Genomic DNA, 16,079 nt, shown 5'->3' with positions numbered 1-16,079 from the left:
CTGCAGAATGCTGTTGGGTAAATGACTGTTCTATTGCACACTATCACTGTTATATTATGGGGAAAAAAGAGCCTCATTTACTATGAAACAGCATACATGAGCTGAAATGATAAGCTTGTAGATTTAATGATGGGTTATTAGCTGAGCATCTATTTAGAAATTCATTTAGGGAATAAAGAAAACGAGCAAACACAAAAAAACCTGATTGTGAGACAGATTCCAGCAGGTATTTCTGGTGTTTGCTGTGATGGATGAGCATTCCTGAATTTGCATTGCTTCAGTGATAATATCCTGTTAAATCTGGGCTCTTGGAGAAGGAGATATGTAGAGACACATCCATTTAAGTGCTTTTGTACAATGATTTTCACCACCTACTTCCAAACTCAGAATACTTTTAAGATGTGGTTGACAAGCTTCTACAATCTGCATAGCTTCAAACAAACTCAGATTAATTTGAGTTTGTGAAGTTAAAAATTAACAACTCAGCTGAAATTTAGAGGATTTTTAGTTCTCACTTGGCATCTATGTAAAAAGATCTAGCATAAGTAAGTGGTAATCTAGAAAATAGTTATTGCAAAAAAAACAAGAAGAAGAAAAAATTACTACAGAAAGCAAAATATTTTAGCTATGTAGGAAAAAAGTTGATTTCATATTTTGAAATCAAATGTGGCTAATTTTTGCATAAGAAATCTGAAAAATCCAAAGATTTTATCTAACTCAAAGTGGAAGCCAAAAAATAGATTTTTCTGGTTTTTTTTAACTCAACCTAAGATTTCTTTGTGCTTTAAATCTTTGATCCTAAACCATCTCATTAGAATCCCACTCACATGGTTCTCAATGTAGTGTCATGATTTTAAACAAGCTAATTCCACATTGCTGCAATAATTCAAGTTGGAGAAGAGCTGGTCTTGAATTCAACATATATTTATTCATTACTCATTGTTATATAAAATAACCCTCCCTGTTATTTATCTTGTCTAAGGAACAGATTTTTATAAAAGTGAGAATTACAAAGAAGATACATTCAGGTCTGGTCATGCCTAGTGCCAGGTATTTCCTACTGCAAAATATGGATGCTGTAAAGTTTCTCCCCCTCCTCCCAGGGCAGACCCCACATTATCTTTCAGTTTTATTTTTGTTTGTATTGATCAGACCCCCACAGCAATTCCTGGTGCCCAGCAAAACCACCCAGTCCAAATCCAACCCAACCATCTGCCTCCTTTGCCTCCATCCTTTCTATTTTGTTTCTAATTAGTTGTGGCTGTTTCAAATTCCAATTTAAACAACAGCTCCCAGGGTTGTTTCACTTTTCAAAAAATTGTTTTTATGTGGGAGAAGGTGGCAGGGAGCCCCTTTTAAAGGGCGCAGCTCCACAGCCCTGCTGCTGCCCTTTCATCTGGCCTTTCCACATGGTGAGGAACTGCTGCTGAAGAAGAGGAGATAAGACAGAAGAAACAGATAATATTAAGCACCACCCAAGGAAATAATAACTGGGAATGTCCAAGAATGTATTTCTTACAAAAATGGCGCAATATAAAACATGACAAGCTTATCATTTGTGAAAATTATGACATATATCAACCCCACAATTTATCTTTGAGTCTCCTTGTGATTTCAGCAGATGGTGTACATGAATAAAGAAGGAATTATTGCATAGGAAGCTGTGGTAACCTCCAATATACTGATGCATGGCAACTGGTGTCCAGTTTTGTTCTCAAAGGTCCCTTGGGGAGTTTTCATCTCTACTAAGATGACAAATTTTTTGCTCTAAATTCACCTGGTCATCTCTTTGCTTTCATTCTGACTGACATACCTCCCTCTCAACTGTATATAAAGAATGATGAGGAATCTTCTCTGATTTTACTGTGAATCTCACAGTGATTTTTTTATACTCTTAATGAAGATTCACAAGTTCAGAGTTTGCATTCAGCAAAACTCTTGGATTTTGTTTTGAGTTCTTTTCCTTTTGTAAAAATGAGCTGGACACATGCTAGAAGACCAGGAGTCAGAAAGAAAATGAAGAAGCAACAAAATCCATTTAATTAATAATTTAAATATTCATCAATAAATTTAATAATTTGAGCTTTCAGGGCAGTCCCACTTGGCTATACTGCTCAAGTCCTGAATTCCAGATTCCTGAGACTGGAAAAAGAAGATTAGAAAGCTGCAGCCTCTTTTTATCCTCAGGCCCAGTAATAAGCAGACAATAGCTAAGAACAGGCTGCCTGTCCTTTATGTTAGTTCACAAAGCACCCATGTATCCTAGGCTTTTTATAATTTCCTGAGGTTTCCCTGCATTCAACTGGCTGAAATATTTTTTTTTTAATATACACAAGTGTATTAAAGATGCCCCTCCCTTTTCTCTTAGCTTGATTTGCTCTAACCATATTTTATGCTATTTTCAGCTTGATTTACAGTGAGTTTCCCTCTCTTTTATTCTTGCCACTCACAGCAGCACACAAATCCCTAAATTTATTAGAGAAAGAGAGGAAAGAGGGGGAGAATTTATGTTAATAGGGAGATAGGTGTTCACTTACTGTTATGAAAATTTGTCTTCTCTTTTCACCACTGTTTGGCCAGGCCCTCAAATCCCAGCCCTCCACTCTGCTAGGAAAGAAACTGTAGAAGATCTGAATCCACCTGGACTGGTCATGACAGTGTTCATCAAAACTAAATCCAGAAAAATCTATGGCCTAAACAGGGGATGGTGCAACATCATTTACACCTCTCTGAACACATGAAGATGAAGTAGCAGGAGGAGAAGGAATATGGGGTGAGCTCTCTCATCTCATGAACATATGGACTGAAAAGATGGAAATGTCCTTAGGTAACATCTGGCCACTTTTTCATAGTCCAACAAGGGCTATGAGGTTCCAAAGCCAGGGAGAACATCTGGCCCCAGAAGGCAGAGCACTCATAAAAACTAAAACTTTATGTTCCATAGAATAAGTCAATGAATAGGCTGGAGGAAATCTCACCCTTCAGCAGGAAGATGAGGTGAAAGGCTGTTGGGAGGATTTGGAGACAAAGAATCTAGGAGAGGAATCAATCCTCAGGTTTGAAACAGGAACTGTCAGCTCCTTCACACTGCTGCTTGTCATTTGAAGACTTTGAATACTGAGTACTGAACACTGACCGATTCTATTATTTCATCTCCCCTCCTCAAAATATGTGTGTGACCAAGGCCATCAGGTTTCCAGGAGCAGTTGTTCATCTTTTTTTGGGAAGTTCCTGGTGCATGTATTGAAGCATAACTTGGTCTTTCATTGGCTTTCCTTAAAGGAGAATATTGGAGTATCTCAGCAGGTTATGATGTCCGTGATCAAGAGACCACAAAGTCACAAAGAGGCTTCTTTTGATTGGCCTAAACAATCTTGTTTTGCTGCAATCTGCTCTGCACAGAATAATTCTCATCTGTGCCTGGAGCCAAAAAAGATCAGACCTTAGCATACTGCCTTTAAGTCTCCATTCTCATTCCAAAGTCATTTCTAGCAAAAAAATCAGCTCACGCTGACTAAAACCCAAGATGCATGCAAGTAAAAAATTGATAATCAATTTATTTCTCTTTAAAAGACTTCTCTGAGGAAAAGAAAATGAGATGGAGGAGGGTAACATTGGAGCAGCAAGATAATAAGCTTCTGACACCTCTTTTTGTTGACATAATGGGGTAATGTGGTAATTACATTAGTTCAAACACATGATACCTGAGTTGGGCTGGAATAATCTGACCTCTCAGGCTGAGCTACACAAATATTGCTGACCCTTCTTCCCACACATTTCTGTGCCCCTGGATATGTGCTAAAAAATCCAGTGAGGAACAGAGTTGTTCTGGGGCACAGTTTCTTAATCAGATGTCATCCACACAGAACCAGGCTGAGAAAGACATGCAATTGATAAAATAACTTGGTTTTCAGCACTTTATCCACTAGAGGTTTTAAGTTGGTTGTTAAAAGCACTCTGAGCTGATGAATTTATCATGGCTTCATGGTTAGTTTCTTAATTAACTGGGTATTAAAATCCATTTTCCTAAACCTGGAGAGGCAGGGGAGGAAGCAACAAAAAAGCCCCAAAACAGACAACATGCCTTTTTATAATTCTTTAAAGTATTTCAATCTATGTTAGAGAATTTCTTCAATAAAACACCTACATGAACCTACACTGGAAAACACCTAAATACTCAGGGTTATAGTGTATGGTTCCTAGGAACTCTAATTTTAAAAGTCTTAGCATCAATTGAGCTGAATGGAGAGATTATTGCACTACTGGGACTGTGACTAAGCAAAGCACCCTTACCTTGTTTTGAGATTTAAACGTGATTTTATTTCATGCCCAATTTTAAGAACATATTACATGCTTTCATATATATATATATATATGGACTTATGCTATTGTTCAGCTCCTTTTTCTATAATCTACTTGTTTTGTAACCTTGTGAATTAGGAGACACAAACATTTATTTAGATTAACTCTGGATAGGCTAGATTGGCTATGTGAGGATAGAAATAACACTCAGATTTGCTAAGCCAATCAGAAAGCAACTGATCAATAATGATATATTGATCAATTTTCCTTCGCTTGCAACAACATCAGGTTGAATGATTACATCAACCATTTAGTATTTCAGAAACAAAGTAGAAGTAAAAGGGAATCATTGCAGAATCAATTTTTTCCTACTTTGAGGCCAGTCTCAGAAAATGCTGCACTTTCCTGAAGCAAATTTCAAGATTAACATTCCAGGCTGTTTCACACAAAGTTAAAGTTTTAACAGCATTAAAGTAAAGCTTCCTAAAGGTCTCCCTGAAAATAAATTTTTCATGCACTCTCCACAAAAAGAACAGAATTAAATTCTATCACCTTTCAAACAAAGGATGTAAAGTAGTCATATACAAGACCATTCTATAATTGAGGATGCTGAATACTGCTATTATTTTTCATCCTTTCTCACTTTTTGTTGCAGGTTTTTCTAAATTGAGATTACATTTTCCTGCTATTCAGAGACCTAAAAAGATTAGAATTTAAAAGAAAACCCCACAAACTTCTTAATGGATTTTTATTATTCATAGTGTCTCCTAAGCCACACTACCTAAAATCCATTGGTGGGTGTTAGGATTTACTACTTGCTCTTCAGTTTGGATATATATTGGGAAATTAGTGACCAGAATTATCAGACACAACTGTTTGCTTCATTGTTCCCACATTTTTCTACAGCTCTTTCTTTCCTATTTTTGTTCTTTTTCTTTTTTTCTCCTCCTGTGTGTATCAATTGAAAGCATCCACATTTTCCTGTCAAGCTCTCAGGCTGCAAAGAAGGGAGTGACTCTGTGCACTGATAGTTATCAGCACAGTCATTAAGAGGTCAGCAGGCAAGTGAACAATTAATCATGCTTTGTTTAATTCATACCATAATTTTCCAATGATATTCTTCAATTAGAGATGATTCCTAGTCTGTATTTTTATGCATCTACCTAATGCAACATCACTTTAATGGCACAGTTACTCTGCTATTAAATAAAAAAACAATAGAAAATTATGTTAAATATGGAGAACAAAGTCATCAGTGATTTCTGGAGAATGATCTTTTCTCCTTTCTCCTCTTTCTTTGTTGTGCTTTTATAGAATGAAAAGCTCAGTTCAATTTAGTTAAAAATCAGAGGAGGCTACTAAGTCTGGAGATCAGACTCCAGCCACTAAAATCAGTCATGGAGATGGTAAAAGATCTACAAATAGAGAATAAATAGTAATTAGGAATTTAAGTAGGATTAAGCAGAATACAGTCACAAAATTTCCCTAATTTGCCCAAGAGATGAGGTATGTTATTATTTAGTGATGGCTGATAGTTAAGATGCTTTATATTGTCTACCAAACTGGATTTTTTTTCTTTTTAAAAAACAATAAAGAGCTGTGGTAAGAATCTCTCCTTGCCTTTCAGAAGTGTTCCCCAGGAAAGAGAAAGCAACATATTTTACAGACAAAAACATTTTTGCAAAGAAAGCAGGACAAAAATCTAGAAAACCATGCAGGGCAGGCAGTGCTCTTGTGCCATAGTGTGTTTTGTGTCTTGATCCCAGTCTGTGATGCTGCAGCCAGCAACACTTTGTGGATTTGCCTTTGACAAAAAAAAAAAAAAAAAAAAAAAAAAAAAAAAAAAAAAAAAAAAAAAAAAAACCACAACATATTATCATGCTTATTCTCCAATTTAATGTTCTTCCCTTTTGCCCCTGTTTTAGAGTTTGTTCTGATCTGGCTGGCTCCACTGCAGCCTGCATGAATGCAGCAACCCAGACATGTGCAGAGCACTGCAGAGCTGGAGCCAAACAGGGCATGGCACAGCTCAGTGTAAAATAAAATGTGGAAGTGGACGTCTCTATGCATCAGAGCAATTGCTCTCCACATGTAAGGGCTGCAATTCAGCTATACCTGCTGAATACTAACAGATTTTTTTTCTTTCCCCTCATGTACCTCTGTTCTCCTAAACATAACAGTTTGCTCTTTGGGGACGTTATACTTGTTTAATTTCCTTGGCAGTATATGCAGAACACAATGTACTATCGAGCAAAAAATACAGATTGTACTTGTGAATCATATACATTCCAATTAAAAATTAATTTTGCTACTTTTCATCTAAAAAACCCCAGCATGAGTCTGTGTTCTGCCAAAAGATTTGTAGAGAGAAGTGTTTTTATTCAAGGCTGATTTCCACTGATGCCCCTGAACACACCCTCTTCTCTTCCTTTTTATTTAAATCTCTGCCTTTCCCTATGACAAAAAAGCAACACCTTACTCTTTATAGCTAAGGTTATGTTTTTCTTTCTTTCACCATGTACATTATCACTAACAATTTGCAATGTTTTGTGACCTCCCTCAGGTGGTGGGAAAGGTGAATAAAACATCTCTGTCACTGTTGGGTTTGGTTGTGCAGCAGGCCCCAAATCCTTCCCTCAATCCTGGTGCATATAAAGCTGCAATAAATTAGAAAGTTTTTATTCTCAGCAAGGTGACTTTAATGCCAACACACCCTTGCCCGAGTTGTAATGGAGGAATAATCAAATACATCTTTTGTTCTTCAAGCATCTTCTTCCTACTTAAACATGGAGATTAGCTAACACTGCCTTCTGGTACTTTCTTTCTGAGATGAGCAAACAAAAGTCACTGCTGTTGTCACTTCATCCCATGATAGATCAATACTTCTCCCCCAGCCTGTCAGAGGAGGACAGCAGCAATCTGGACTTTTATTATAGAGCTCTCAGGAGAGAGATGTTAAAAAACCCACGCCAAACCAAAACAGAACTGCATAGAACTGTTTGTTGTGCCAGCTTTGATTTGAAAAAAATATCAATCCACTTCACAATGTAAGACCCTAACAATATGAAATTAAGAACAATATTTTTATGGAGGTAGGTCACAGATTCTGCTCACAAATGTTTCATGCTTTCAAAAAATTTTGGTGTACACATGCAGCATTCCTGTTTCTCCCCTCTTTGTTCAAATTGAAATTAGCTCAAAAAATTACCTGAAAACTTCCATGGATTATAGCTCCCTATTCAGCTACAGATTATGAGAATTTGAGTGTGTCCTGTGACAGAGCTGCACTTTGTTATTTTCCCCCAAGAATCTAAGTCACTTTTAGATTCCTCCCAGAGTCTGGACAGCCTTCTGCACTCATAAAATACCCGAAAGTACCCAGGGCTTCTTGTGGATTCTGGCTACTGAGGAACAGCAGGAAATTTTCCAGCAGCAGGTTAAAGAAACAAAAGATATCTAGAAAGCATAACCTACCCTCAGATTTAATGTCAGCTAAGAAATGAGAACAGCAGATCCACTGAGGTGTCCCTCCTTTAAAACCCAGTGTTCTCACCCACACTCTCAACCTCCACAACAGGATGGTCTGGCTGTCTTGGAAAAGAATCCTTCTTAAATTACAGCCTGAAAATGAGCAGATTACACTCTCTTGTCTGCATGTCCTACCTATGTATTAAAATAACAAAAAATAAAATAATAAATAAATTATTTTCAGACACACATTTTTCCTTTAATTCCTGATGCACTCCATTAATTTCCATATCTAAGTGTCTGGCTTTGAGTTTTTAGAATTTACCAGTTTCAAGTAGTTATAAGTGTTACACACTTGTGAAAAATCCCCTATCAAAAATATATAGGTTCTCTTGCATTAAATAAAGTATGGCTTTACAAGCTAGGAAATACTCCTGGAAAAAGAAAATTAAGTAAATTCAATCTTCTCCTAGCTATAATTTATTCTTCATCTCAGGACAATGGATATGAACCATCATAATTTTTATTAATGATATGTTTAAGGTTGTCAGGGTCTATGAATAGTCACAGGTATCAAAAGTTCACAGAGTTTCAGATTTTTCCATGTTGTATCTTACAGCTGCATCTGTTATTGTAAAAACTCATTAAAATTCTCTGCACATCTCATGGACTGCATGTAGACAGTGTAAAAAAGAATAAATAAATCTATGAGAATTGAATAAGACCTCGGAAAGGAAAGCGCTGTTATTCTGTAGTTATGGAAAATTTATAAGTACTTCATATACAAATGTTTTCTATATTACTTTAAAAAGAATCTTCAAAAAGCCATAAAGATTGGTGCTCATATTTGCTGGTAAGTCAATCTTTCTTTCAGACATCAAGAGATGACCTCTTAAGACCCAAAGATTTATCAAGTCAGCAGTTTATTCCCTTAGGCCACCATCTTCAGCCTCTTCCTCTTCCAGTCACGTCTATTGAAGGACTTTGCAAAGCCCCATGAGGAAATGGACTAATCTACTGCTTTCTAAAGGACAGGAATGATGCCTATCCTGGCTGCACTTTATGGGATGAGAAAGCTAATAAAGGCAAGGAGACTACATCTATTCGTGAAAGATTCAGTGTGATGTTTGTGTTATAACAGACAGAGTTGGAGTGCTCCAGCTGTCAATCACAAAAGGAGCATTGTTGCCCAGCTTCAGCAGACACTACTCAGAAATCTGCCAGAAAATCCATTCATCATTTTACTTTATGGGCACAAAACATCTCTGCATTGATCTGAAAAATACGGGAAAAATTGACATAAAAAAAATACAAGCCAAATGAACTTTCTCCCCTTTTTTCTCTCTTTTATCAGTTGATTTGTTAACAGATATATACACATTAAAATTTAAAGAAGTAGAAAAAAAAAAAAATAGAACCTTCCAGTATTTCTTAATAAATTAACTCTTCTTCATTTGCATTGCAGAATTTTCAATAAGCTTTTTTTTTTTTTTTTGCTGTCTGCTTTGAAAACTTCACATATTCAATACACATTGCATTGTTATTTGCAAATGTTTTCACTGCAACAAGGAAATGGCAACACAGGCACTGCAATACCTTCACCAATGTATATACAAAATAATTCCTTGCCTGCTCAGACAATCTGGTTTGGGAATTACATGAAAGGAAAGAAAGAGACTTTTCCTCTTTTAGCCAATCACCAATTTCCAATAAGCAAATCCAACCAAACTTTCTACCTATTATATAAGTGTAAAGGCCTGTGTTGCTCTTTTCAGGCAATTGAGTAGGTAGGTCTGTTGGTGGTGTCCCTAAGTTCATGCAGATACCTCTCAAACAAGTTCTGAATTCCTTTATCTTCCCTTCTTCCATTTATTTAAAAAATACAAATAAGAATTAACTTCATTCACCTTTCTTCGTATTCTTCCAGTCTGGGATTTTTCTTTTTTAGTCATGGCAGAGAGCATCTAATTTTCAGGTTCAGAAGTGCCCCATTATCTACTCTGCTGGCTGCTACTGTGCTGAAAAAGTGTTACCATGGGAAAGGGTAGAGATCAACCTGCAGGGCTCTGATAAGCACTCCTTTCTGTTTATTTTTGAAAATTCTATGTACTCTGCCAGTTTAGGAATCTAAAATGTGAAAATACATAAATCAAACCCATTGGAATTTAAGAAAAGAAAAAGAAAGGGTAGTAATATTTACCTCACCCTGTTCAGATTAATAAATAGAGGTTCTTGAAATAAATAATAGTAATGATAAAACATAACCCACCTAATTGTCTGTTGGCAAGTCTAAGAAGAATATATGACTAAGATAGCTTAAATTGAAGACTTTTGTGATGCGTTTTAGGAAAGTTGGAGAGATATCAGATTCCCCACTGCCAAGGCTGGACATCTTGAGTGCAGCAATTGAAATAAAGTGTCAATGATAGGCAAAACCATGAAATGTGGCAGCGAAATCCTTTTCTAAGGGTACAGAAATACTTTAGCAACTGAATTATGTTTCATTAATCATAGGGGGATAAACTAGCAATGGTGCTGTGTGAATATCCACGTTTTCTTTCAGTTTTGGGATCTTATGCCCTTTAAAGTCACAGGTGCTTGGTAAACTGTGTGGCAGGAAGCAACCCTTCCTGAAGCTTTCCATGAATCCAGGGTGTTTTGAAAGTCCCAGTACAACCCAGCAGACACTTCATGGAGTGCACAGCAGGCTTTTGCATCCCCCAGAAGTGCTGAGGAAATCCAAAGGCTTCACAAGCAATGGCAGCACCTTAAACACCACTGAGAGAAGTCAGCCTCTCTCTCCAACAGCCTCGCTGTGAAATGCTCAAGTTCCTGTTTCTCTGAAATTACAGAGAGCCCTGGGAAACACATTCACAGCTTTGTCAATTAAAGACAAGCAGCTCAAATTAGAATGGTCAGAATGAAGCCTTAACCAGACTGCTAAAAGCAGCATAGTAGCTTGATGAGAAGAATTAAAAATATCTGAGCAATGTGAAAAGCATTCCTATGGGCTGAGTTCCAATTTCCCTACTGAAGTACTAGACATAGCAGAAGATGCTTATAAAAATACAATATGCATATTAAAACCATAAAAACCATCTGTAAGTGATTTTAATTAATTTGCTGGGTACATGGAGAATCTGGAAATCTGCTAGAAGTGCTTGGGTCAGTTGAGTTAAAAGTCAAGATTCTCTCACAGACACCTGAAATAGAATACTTGATAATAGGAATATAAGGTTTGTTTGCATTGTTGCCTTGCATGCTGAGGAGTTTTTCTAAGAAAATTACTGTATATGAAGTTCATTAAGTCATGAATTCTGGTCTTGTTTGCTGTCTCAAACACCAGAACAAAATGCATATTTTAGTTTAAACATCTGACCAAAACAGCTGTTACCTGTTATATTTTGGACCTTGAAATCTGCCTTTTTTCCAACAGATTCCCATTATGTGTTTTACAGTCTGCAAGTAACTTAAAAGTACAAAGCAGATGCTACTTAGGATTGCAGTGCATGACTTCCCATTGTCCAAGACAGCAAATCTTTTTTTTAATTCATCACAGAACATAAGGATGCTTCCATAATCCAGCCTTTAGCACAACTAAACCTTCTAATGAGACAGTCATGCCTTATAAATGACTTACAAAAATCCTCTTTTCTGTGTTTTGTTCCATGAGAGCAACAGTCAATAAAAGAGCTGTCTCTGCAATCCTCCCACCAAGCCCATTTCTGCATATCCACTATTGACTGTAATGAAATTGGCTGGATTAACATTTTGAATGCATTTTTGTCTTCATCACCTTTGAAAGAAATGTGTCTTACTCTGGTTTGCTGTAATGTGTGTCTCAGTACAAGTTAGAATGAGAAGCTGCCATTACAAATAGTAAAATTAATAAAATTCAGCCTCCATATGCTGATTTTGCAAAGGAAACCAAAAATTTATATTCAGGTAATGAAATCCCAGTGTCTCATTAGAAAACCAAGAAAAATATTTGAAGTCTTGCACTTGTCCAGAAAGTTTAAATAAACATTCTCACAATCACTTTCTGGGCTTTCAAAAGACTGACAACCACTAGCTGAGAGGTAGGAGGAAGCAGCCTCCTAAACCATATCTTAGCTGTTTCTCCTCATGTTCTGGGGTATTTATGTTAAAATTACTGTTTTTCAGACTAATTTCTACTCTGTATCTACCTACAATACTACCAACATGAAGTCTCTTTTTTTTTTTTTTTTTTTTATGGTGACAGAGAAACATTTGAGAACATTAAAAAAATAAGTGCAATATCCCATATATGTACTGGAAACATAGAAAAAAAGCTCTGGAAACCAGATCCCAAGTCATGCAGGGGAGGATTTGTTCTCACCAATCACTGTTCTCTGAGAAGTCCTTCCCAGTCCCACCAATGTCTCAGTCTTGCCCCAAATCCACACCAAGGTCTCACTCTCTCCATTGACTTCATCATTACCTGAGAGCAGAAATTCTAAATCCAGCTAAGGAGCTCTGTAGAGGGTTCTGCCATTGACTTCAGGAATTCTGTTCCAGAAGGCTAAAGGAAAATAAGACAAGAAACAGAGCTACAATTCTTGTGCTTCATTTGCATTACACTTCCCCCTAAGCATTTGACTTAAGGATTGAGTCTGGAAGGGAATTTTTTTAGTAAAATATACATATTACCCACTTATGAAAGAAAAGATGACAAAAGATGAATAAAAAAGCCTGACAATCAGCCTGAATGCTAGAAATTGCTTTCAACTGCTTTTCTCTTTGTAAATTGTTCATATAATTTAGAATGAAAATTAGGTCTGACTCTTTTAATGTGAATATGTAGACATTCAAAGGCCTATAAGCCTGATGAATTCTCCGAATTTCAGACTTTAAATGCTTGTTGTCACTTTCTTAACAGATTTCTGCAGTGCTTTTCAGCTTAAACAGGCCAAGATAATATATCTGCCTGTCACTAAGCCAAGGAAAGTTGGTTTAGCACCAGAATTTGAAATTGAAGCCCCTGTACTTCCTTCATCCATCTAAATTGTGTCTGACCAGGCGACTCTTCTACTCTGTCCCAGTATAAAATTAAATAAATACCTTATCCTGCCAACTTAGGCAGAAGATAAAAGCACTGAAAAACTGCAATATAGTGGCAATATGAGGGTGTTCCTGTTTCTGATGCATGACTGGTAACTGCTGACTTTTTCTAATGCTAAGCCAGACTGAGTAGTTTAAACCACTGGTAGTTTGCACAGTAGAGGTCAGAATGATGACTTTTTAATTTTTTTTCATTTTTGGTTGGCTGGTCTGGCTTGGGGTTTTTTTCTTTTTGCTTTGTTTGCATTTTTGCTTTGGTTTGTTGGTTGCTTGGTTGGTTCTTTTGCTTTTACCCCTGTAAATGCAGCAGGTCTTTCCAAATGTCAACCACTGCATCAATCTGCTTTGCATCCACATCTCCCATACACTTCCATTTTCATCTTGCTAACTCTTCCTTTGCAGTTATTTTCAGGGTTGGGCCAGTCCCTGTGTTTCTTCTGGATTACTGATCCTTTCTACCATGGTCTACCTTTCCAATGAAAATATAAGGTCTGTTGTTATTTTTTTGCAACCTTATAAGCAGAATCCCTCTTTTTTCCTACATTTAAGCTCACATTGGAAGCAGGATCCTCTGGTTCATTTCTGGCTGCAGTCTCACAGAAGAGTTTTCAGAAAGGTTCTGGAATTCCACACTTGTTGCAAGTCACCTAAAAAGCTCATAGTTAGCAGTCAGAGGTTTGGGGTTTGTGTAAACTGTTTGCATTCCTTAGAGGTATGCACCAGCCTCCCAAAACTTTTCTGTCTTTCAACTGCAGCTTTTCAGACAAATGGCTCAAAGTATCAGCACCAGGGTAAAGAAAAGCTAATTTATATCCTACTTTATACCATTTCCATTTGTTTTTGTGAGGGTTTTCTTTTGGGAGGGATCCTTCCATCACCTCACTCCATCTCCTCCTAAGTACTGTACATTCCAGAGAGTTTGTCTTCTACTCTGCCGACTTTTTCTCTATGATCTCCACTATTTTCATGTGTAAACCCTCTGCTCCTCTAAAAAGCAAGTTATCATTTATTGGTGGGTGGGTGATTTCTATTAGACTCCACCTAGGAAATGGAGTGGCCTCTCTGTCTCGGTTGAGAGCAAGCATTCAAGATGAACTCCTCAGCTTTGGTTGGAGCACAGCTGCACAGAAGCAGCTCTTGTATGATTGGAAACACCCAAGAGATGGTTTAGGAAGTAATTTCTCCCTATTATTTGCTGTCTTTCAAGTGAGATGAATGTCTGTTCCTAAAAGAGTGGATTGACAACATAAGTGAATACACCTATGGTATTCACAAGGCACACTCAGGGCCCTGGCAAGTGCATTTTGAAAGAGATAAGGAGTTAAATGATACTACTGCAAAACTGTCTTACACAAAGGACAAAAACACTTTTATTTCCAGATTCTCCATGTACCCAGCAAATTAATTTGCTGGGTACATGGAGAATCTGGAAATCTGCTAGAAGTGCTTGGGTCAGTTGAGTTAAAAGTCAATATTCTCTCACAGACACCTGAAATAGAATACCTATTTATAGGTATAAAAGGTATTTATAGGTATTATAAAAATACTGCAAATTTTTAGCAGGTTATAAATTATTTAGTATAAAAACCCCATTGCCTTTTCATATGACTTATATTATTTGTGGCTTCACCCTTACAGGCATTCAGGTCCCCAGTCCCAAGTAAAATCAAGAGATCATTTCAAGCTTTGAAAAAGACATGATTTGAAATGTTAAGTAAGTACTTATCACTAATTTTAGATGGTTTGATTTTTAATGAATTTGTGTACATTTTCTGCACAAATAAAGAAGAACATGATAACTTTTTAAGTAAAATATCTCCTTTCATCCAAAGTATTGGATTAATACTGATATTGCCAATTGATCAATCAAATACTAGTACAATAAGAATTTCTGAAATACCTTTGTTCTAAAAGTACAGAGGGTGCTGTCATATTTCCCTGCTTCCTGAAATTAGATTGTTCTGCTTTGGGAAGGCAGCTTTTCAACATCTAAATCTACATTATATTTAAGTTGAAATTGTTCTGAGTGCTTTTATAAGGAAAGTATTTCTCTCACATCAGTGTGTGTGAGCTTCAGGTTCCAATATCCTATCATAGGATCTTAGCCCTCTGACTAAAATAGCTTTTCATGGAAGCTTTTCCTTTAAATTGTAAACAGGAAGAAAGTTCCTTGTATATCCAACCTTTCATTTTTATTCAGGTGGCTGATTGGCTTTTTCTTCTTAAAACTAACAACTTTTACGATTTGCTAAAAACAGTCAGAAATGCAAGGTCTTTAGGCATTTCTGACCATTTGCATTAGTTAACTGACAAAACATTAAGCTTTTCCTCAGGGTTCCAAAATGCCAATAAAGATGTCCTGTACCAGGAGGAGTACTGCTGAAATGGGATACAGCTGCCATTCTGGTCAGAGACACTTTTCCTTGGGGGCCTTTTCATTGCTTTAACACTAATCTGTGACAAAAAGGCCTTGTCAGATTCTTATTGCATTTAAGAAGCTTTTGGTAAGATTTGTATTGATTTGGAATAAGGCAACTGACAACATTGCAATAAATTTTTACTACTTAGTACTGATCAATATGGATTTTTTCAACCTTTCTCAAGAAAATTGCTTTCTATTGCTTCAGATATGGCCAAGCTGCTCCTAACTTAATTATATCTCATGCAACAGGTCATGCACTTTTTCTAGTTCTAGTTTCTGACATGAAACAATTTTTAACAGTCCAGCAACATTTTTGTTTCTACTACTAAAAGACCTGAAAGCCTGCTGCCCTAACAGGAGTTAACAAAGGTAACTAAGGTAAATTGCCTGTGCTGTATCAAAAAGGGAATACTACTACCACTATGCCTTAAAATACCAAGATTTTCAGAACAAACTGAAGACGTTTTGGTCTGGATAGTGGGTGACCTCATCTGTCCATGTTCCAGATGCCTCACACAACTCTCAAATTTAAGCCATCATTTGTGAAAATTATCTAAATGGATATTTTTTTTTCTTCATGAATTCTACTTTAAATACAATTATGTTTTTTGGGGAAAAAAGGGAGTGTAAAAATATGCAACCAAATTAGAAACCACTAGCAGAAGCCTTTGTAAGAAGTTCATCCAGCACAGCAAAATAAATATGACTTCTTCTCCTCATGTGTGAAGAAAACAGGAAAAGATAATTATAAACTAACTCAGGGCTTTGATATGCTCAGCAGGAATTGCCAACATTGACTCATGAG

At 36.7% G+C, this 16,079-nt stretch overlaps 1 protein-coding gene across 1 annotated transcript in view; it reads right to left on the bottom strand.

The window, feature by feature from the left end:
- Nucleotides 1-12,171: 12,171 nt before the first annotated feature.
- Nucleotides 12,172-16,079, bottom strand: part of LOC129117677 (uncharacterized) — a 47,115-nt gene continuing 43,207 nt past the window's right edge. Inside the window, exon 6 of the mRNA XM_077174719.1 lies at nt 12,172-12,313. The gene's annotated coding sequence lies outside the window, so the exon portion shown is untranslated. The remainder of the gene's footprint in view (nt 12,314-16,079) is intronic.

Source organism: Agelaius phoeniceus, chromosome 2 (genome assembly GCF_051311805.1).
Source record: "Agelaius phoeniceus isolate bAgePho1 chromosome 2, bAgePho1.hap1, whole genome shotgun sequence".
Lineage (NCBI taxonomy): Eukaryota > Metazoa > Chordata > Aves > Passeriformes > Icteridae > Agelaius > Agelaius phoeniceus.
The sequence above is the reverse complement of the archived record's forward strand: the minus strand, read 5'-3'. Positions and strand labels throughout refer to the sequence as shown.